This window comes from Micropterus salmoides, unplaced genomic scaffold (assembly GCF_014851395.1).
Source record: "Micropterus salmoides isolate LMB-PRFRI ecotype aquatic unplaced genomic scaffold, ASM1485139v1 Ms_hic_scaffold_9, whole genome shotgun sequence".
Taxonomy (NCBI): Eukaryota; Metazoa; Chordata; class Actinopteri; order Centrarchiformes; family Centrarchidae; genus Micropterus; species Micropterus salmoides.
The window spans coordinates 25,875,271-25,882,839 of record NW_024044681.1 but is presented as its reverse complement, the minus strand read 5'-3'; the positions used below and the strand labels follow the sequence as shown (position 1 = coordinate 25,882,839).

The 7,569-nt window shown below is 39.6% G+C and overlaps 1 long non-coding RNA gene across 1 annotated transcript; it reads right to left on the bottom strand.

Annotated features, from left to right (window-relative positions):
• Positions 1-5,615: 5,615 nt before the first annotated feature.
• LOC119895056 lies at positions 5,616-7,362 on the bottom strand. The gene is made up of 3 exons (XR_005443022.1): positions 6,772-7,362; positions 6,490-6,667; positions 5,616-6,310 (listed from the first exon to the last, which is right to left on the bottom strand). It is a non-coding gene; the product is annotated as an uncharacterized LOC119895056 (long non-coding RNA).
• Between the last annotated feature and the right edge of the window lie 207 nt (positions 7,363-7,569).

The following is a 7,569-nucleotide window of genomic DNA, read 5'->3' as shown; positions in this document are numbered from 1 at the left end:
TACATTTTTTATAGACTTCAATCTTATATTTACCATTTGCTCTTCATTGAGATTTTAATTCATATGTGACATTTTCTTTATGTAATTGTCTCATTGTTTGATCCAATATTGTCTTGTTGGCAGCCTCTAAAGCATGACTCTACAAAACATTTGAGCAAAAAAATTATAAACTACAATCTACTCTCCCCGCGACCCTGTACGCAGGATAAGCGGTTGACGGTAGATGGATGGATAATCTACCCTTTAAAAGACACAGAATCTCCTTTTTAAATTGGAAAAACTTGAGTTTAGGTGGATTTACATTTTACTTCCCAAAGGGTTAGACACACAACACTACTGTCCAGATGCTGTACAGTGGTGTTTAAGGCTAAAAGAAAGCAACTGGGGCTGGTGTGTGTATGTGTGTCAGCATTGCTAGCACGCAGACAGGCACACACACAACCTGTTTACACCCCCGGCTCCAGACCCCACCCTTGCTCACAGACCCACACCCCAGCAGAGAGCTCATCCACAATCCACCGTGACAAAGGGAAAGAGCTGAGTGCAGGATATAAGGCTGCAACTGGCTGCCAGAGTGTGTCCAGCACAGTGCTTTCTGCAGATTGCAGCAGTTTGAGCTAAAACCCCCCTCTGTCTGCTCACTATAGACGAGACCTGGGTGGGTGGGGTCATCATTAGTGCGCGCAGTGACCAGGGAGTGACCAGGGAGTTTGAAGCTTGTGCTTGGTAAAGTTGGTGTGACTGTATAGCTTTAAAGCCGGGTGGACATGATCTCTGTTCTATTTTCCCCCCTTAGCAGAATGTGTGTGTGTGATATTCCCAACTTTAAAGCTCGATCACATGAGCCCAATCATGGGTAATGGAGGGAGTCTCTGTGGTGACCTTAAATAATGTGTCTGAGGCAGGGAGAGACACAGGCTGAAACAAGCACAATGGAGTCTGCTACAGATCTATCAGAACAGGTCTCTGTGAACCGGAGCAGCAGAGTAAACACATAACCTGGTGCATCACAATCACTAACATGGAGTAGTCCTGCAGTTCCTCCTCTAGCTTTTACAGTTGCACCACCAATAAGTGTACTGTACTTCAGAGATTTATTTATTATTAGTACTTTGGATCTAAGCCCTGTTTCAAAGGATATTATTCATTTTTCATGCTACTTTATTTTAGTAGATGTACTTCCTCCCTATAAGGCTTCCCTGCTGAGTTTGTTTCCTTATTAGCAACACCTCTGATGCCCTGATAGCAGTTCTTCTTCCAAATCTGGAAATCTTTCTTTGCTAATGCAGATTAGCATCACTTCTCATTTGTCTCAAAGAGAAGCTATAGTTTAAATTGTTTGTGACACTTTATTTATAGCTGCATTTTTGTTCAGCATTGGCTTAAATCAATTAACAATTCTAATCACAGAGATGTCGATGGCTGAATTGATCTGAAGTGACAAGATGGCTGACTTAAAGATGCGCTGACTGTTCTAACTATACATTCAACTCAGTCTTCATGAGACTGCTCTGTAAATGTCAGCTGCTTATCAGGGACTGTGTTTACCAAGTGACAGATGTGAAATGTGTCACTACACAACATCATCCAAGTCTTGCTATGGTATGGTCATGTTTGTCCCCAAACTTCCCCAGCCAACTGAAGCTGCATTTGACAAACAAAGAAGAAAGTTTGCAGTCCACAGTCACCAGTAGTAGTGGGTTATAGTCCGGTCAATGCGACCTACTAAAAGATATTTATATCCCCCTACCACTTTTTTGAGTCATCTCCCAAGGACAACTGTGCTATTTCTGTTTTGGTTCTTTCTCTTTCTCTCTCTCCCATCTCTTTTCTTATCTCTCTTTCTCCCTAAACTAGTTGCTGGAGGTCACCCTGATGTTCCAGTTTAAAATTATATAATTATTCGACAGAATGAAACCAGGACAGTGAGGAGTTTGGTGCCACTATGGTGCAACGTGACTCACTGCGCTCACCGGATGAGGACCATCTATAGAGGGAGACATACAGCTTTGTGAGTTATATTACACCCATTGCTTGGTGTGCAAATCAGCAGACAATCTGTCTCACATGCACTTAACATTTCTGCATCACATGATAACATTGTGATTTCATTCACATGTTCCTTGAGAGCACTTCCAGGTGGAAAATTTGTTTTAAAGAAAACACAACAGGTGTAGCAGACAATCCAAAGCACATCTACAGAATCTCTACAGCACAAGGGAATAAAAGACAGTATTGCACATTATTTACACCTCATACTGTGGGATTCAAACATTTTGCTTTTACAGAACTGTTATGTTCATAATAATAATAATAATAATAATAATAATAATAATATAACTTTATTTGTTTAGCACTTTTCAATAACGGTAACAAAGTGTTTACAGTCAATGTAAAACACAGACAAGTCAACATAAAATAAGAGTTAAGAATAGGCCTCACACAGTGCTTTATGATCAATATATAAAAAATTAACAAGTGAATATGCAAAAAAGCAATAAATTAATTAGGCAGAAGCCAGAAACATTGTTGTGGGAGCGTCCAGGCCTGTTTTAATGATAATGCATGGGGGGGTATTTAAATTATTTTAATTGTAATATCTTACTCAGATTAATGAATTGAGGCTACTTTGTTTTTTTGAACATTTACAGTGCAGGGAGTGATCCTAAAATACATATACAACACAGTGTAGTGATAATGCTTTATGACTTCATGAGAACTGTATGAGCACATAGATATGTCTGTACCTAAATAATTAAAAAGACAGAGACATGTCGTGAAAGTTGTTGTACAAGAATTGATAGATCACGGCTCTTGTTAGTTATAAAGAAACCTAAGCTGTGTACATCCTCAATCTGTAAGTGTGTGTGGCAAATTTATTGTAAAAGGCATTTGTTTTTCATTTATGAATAAAACATCTACATCTTCGAAATAAAATAAAATGAACACAAAATATGCATTTACTGAATTGCAGGAGAAGTGGGATTATGTATATTGACATAGAATTTCCTTGACCACACACATCAGAAGTTTTAAGCCTTACCATTTCTCCACCACAGCCGACTACACCATTATGCAGACACGAAGATAGTGGATACCTAGTTATACTATATATATGTACCATTGGCTCCCTCTAATGGAAGATCTTGTGGATTGTTTCTGTCCCATTTAAAAGAAAGGGGAAGATCTGTTTTTGTGAGTGCAGGACAGAATAAATTAAATATATCACACTACATAACACTACATAACAGATAACTGTTTGGTTAGATGTCTGATTGTTAGAAAACGCCAATTTAAAGCAATAAAACCTCTTAATTCATAAATGCAATGATGCACTTTGAAGACTTGAGGACTTGTTTGATTTACAAATATTAAGTGTCCCTGGGGGACAGATTGTGTAACAGATAACAGCTAGTATTTTGTAGAAGACAATGTAATAGAGTGCAGCATTTTTGTGTATAGTTGATAAATGGTCTCTCACATCTCACGCTTGCTGTTTGGCAGGCTTGCACCCTCCTCGTTGACAAAATCCCTCTAATGTCAGTCATGCACTAACATGCTGCGAATACAGGCAATTTATCGCTTTTATGCTTTGTTGTTTTATGAATTGTGCAAGTACACTGGTGTCTAAAAGTCAGTACTTTGTAATAGTGAATATTCTGCTTCAGTTTTTTTCTAATCTTGACAAAAGAAGCAAATATAGGAGTTACAGTTACATTTACTATCTTCCACTGAATTAAAGCTGAGTTTTGTAACTGTAGTATTCTAAGTTAAGCGCTGTACAACATTCACACAGAATGCTGATGTAACACATGAAAAGTGTCACAATTAATTCCCCAAACTTAGGTGTGAACATAAACACAAACAACACATATCACAAAACAATATAAACTATACAATGACCCAAGAGTGAGTGAAATAAAAACATCTCTTTTTGACCACAAAAAAGAAAGCAAGTATAAAATATCTGTTCGATGAACAAATCCCAGCTCAAGGAGACACAGATAAATAGCTCAGTGGAGTTGTGACTCATGGATGTCTCAGCTGGAGTGAAGCCTCATCTGTTTTCTCCTTTTTACTTCTGGGGGCTATTTCTGTGACTTGATCTTCCACTGAAAGTTGGAGGCCGGCCTAGAGGGGAGACACCCTGCAAATCTTCTTAACAGTGGCTTCAATTAAACTGAGTTTAGGGATTATTTGTTGATACAAAACTATTATAAATTATAACATTACATGATATCGTTAGGAACCAAGACCACCAGTTTGTGTTTTGTTTTGTAGTGTGGTGTGCATGACGATCTTTCAGTTCATGATGATGATGCCCAAATGTTTTTAAGTCATTCATTTGCACAGAAGCAAGTGATAGCTTGTTAAGTTGTTTAGGTCAATCAAGGACAATTATGTCACAGTAATTTAGGTATGAGACAGGTGAGTACAAGATTAAACTTTTCTTCACTTTTCCTTCACAAACTCGTCAAACCAGTTCTTTCTGTGCTCATCTAAGCAGCAGCAGTTGCTTTACCAGCAGACAAAATATGGAGTAAATATACATTTTGATCAGTCAAAATCAGGTGTTAACTAATAACATTAATTGCAGCATTGCATTGAATTGATTGCTGGAATGGGGCCATAATCAAGACAGGGAGCCATTAGTGCTTTTTTCTGCTATGACAAGTCAGAAACAGAATACAGGGCTCCTGTCTGTCCCCAGAGTTAAAACAAATCTGCTATAGCTGCAGGCCCCCCTTCCACTGCAATAACCTCCATGTTGATATTTGGATGCCCCTTTGTGTGAGGGAATGTGGTAAGGTGCCCTCCAAGTTACCCCTGTGTACAAAAAACATGATGAAGGGACGGATCACCGCAAGGGCCTACAGGGCACCCAAAGGGGCACACAGAACTTTGTGATTAACTATTGCCGAAGTTACTCTACACGGAAATTTAGTTTCCTGGGGCAGTCAAGAATACCGGTCGTCTATGCTAGCTTTTGTCGATAATCAAAAGGCATGAATACGTGTTTTCGATTTTTTTCCCTGCTCCCAGCCTGAGTCAGTCACTGTTACAACAGGTCGGTTTCAGTCTCAGTGAATTTATTAAGCCCAAGTTGCCCTGCCGACAAGAATATTGTAAACCATCTGTAAACCACTGGATCTCTTTAACCCTCTGTTTGTTTGTGTCCCACAAGCAGCTGTGTGCCTATCGAGAGGTCTCTCTGCCCTGTCTCTCGCTTCCTCTCTCCAGATGTTTTGGAGCTGGATCTTTGCACTCCAGGAAATTCCCCCCCCCGCTGTCTGTTTCTTTCTCCTACCTGTGTGAATGGCATGCTTGAGTCTTGCCTTTCAATTTTTATAAAAACTTCATCTATTGCATGTCTGTCCATCCCGAAAGAGGGATCACTCCTCTGTTGTTCTTCTTGAGATTTCTTCTAGAGGGTTTCGTGTGCTATACAGATTGTAAAGCCCCCTAAGGCAGATTTGCGATTTGTGATCCTGGGCTACATAAATAAAAAATTTGATTTGACTTCATTTGAATGTGTGCTGTGAAAAAGTTTGAGAAACACTGTTGTAGAGGAATCTAAGCCCCAGGAATCTAAGCTAGTTATTATATAAAAACTGAATGGAGTAAAACCCTAGTAAAGGAAGTGGAGTGCTTGTTCATTATGTGTGGAATCATGTTTTGTGCAGTACTAACATAAAGTTTCAACATATAAAAAGGTGTATAAATATAACAAATAAATGTCGATGTTTATTATGTCTCCAGCAAATCAATGTCAAGTCTGATGTCTTGTGAAGTTATCCATGCAATTACCATCAGAACTAATTTCAAACCACCACAACGACGGCTTATGACTGTAGAGAACAAATTCAGTGAGCAGTTACCTATCTTTATCATCATCTGCTTTGTTTTGATACAGATCATTTAGTCAACTCATCACTTTGAGACACAAGACTGATTTTCTGATTATCTGAAATTAGTAGAATGTGATGACAGCAGTAAACGTTTTGAGAAGTCATACATATTCTGAATAACAACACTGAGTACAGATGGCACAATGTTGCACATTTTTGAGCAAAGGGTCTTAATTTGTTAGGGTTATATCATATTCTCAAACCCAAAGTTAAACAAAAAGACTTCGTAAACAGAGACATATTTTTCGTATTTTGACTTTTTATTTGAGGCACTCTTTTTGATCGTGCTAAATATTGTAGACATGTTCTTCTGCGTCAGTGGCACTGCCCCGAGTGTTGCCCATCCCCAGCCTCTTTGAATGGAGTGTTTAGTCAGGTCCTCTGGCAGCTTTATGCTCACACTGAAACAAACAAACATCACTAAGGTTAACTGGACAAATACACATAGAGATGTGCATTTATGTGTGTATCAAGATATTATACAATTTGCCTGAACTCAAACCACAATTACTATTACATGTGTTACAACATGACATCATATATTAGTAGTATTTTTAAACAACTAACCCCCTCCACCTACTTGTTTAAAAGCATAATGTGACAGGCATGTCTGCGTGGCTGGACTCCTGCCACTCGTCTTGGAACTGTTCCCTCATCTTCGTTTGACTCATCTGTGTTGTTATCCTGGGACTGTGCAGCATCTTGTGTGTCCTATTGAGGTCCTCAGGCGTCTTCTTTTCGTATTAGATTCTGAAGTCCTTCAGAGAAAACAATCAAACATAATTAAATCAAATTTTCATTCATGGTGTACTAGACCAAGAGCATAAACAATATAAAAGCATTAATTCTGTATCAAACTCACCTTTTAATATTCCAGCTGTACCATAGGGCAATTATGTTGCGAAGAGACTCAATCATGTCATGGTGATGCTCTTACCAAATGGATGAACCCATCCCATATTCCACTATGATGAGCTACATGGAAGATTCATCTTACTTACCTCCTTTATTTTGTTACCCCCTGGTATTGAGGATAATTACACAGGACTCTAATTACAGTAGCCTGTAACTATTTTTTACCATTACTATTTTTTCACTGGGCTGTTGTCCAAAATTTCTTTTCTCATCTGCCAGAGAGGAGCTTGAAAGAAACACATTGGAGACACATTGCATAACAGCACAGCACAGCATCCATCAATACATCAGTTTTCTTACCCTTAACTAGGGCCGGGTCGTGGTAGCAGCAGAACAAGCAGGGCTCTCCCCAGCAATGTTTACCATCTCCTAAGAGATACCCAGGCGCCCAGAAGGCATCCTGATCAGATGTCTGAAGCCATCTCAATTGGCTCAGGGGCACTGGCTCTTTGCTGAGCTTGCATCACATCACATCACATCATTTCACAGCACAGCACAGCACAGCACAGCACAGCACAGCACAGCACAGCACAGCACAGCACAGCACAGCACAGCACAGCACAGCACAGCACAGCACAGCACAGCACAGCACAGCACAGCACAGCATATCACAGCACAGCATATCACAGCATATCACAGCACAGCATATCACAGCACAGCACATCACAGCATATCACAGCACAGCACAGCATATCACAGCACAGCACAGCACAGCACAGCACAGCACAGCACAGCACAGCACAGC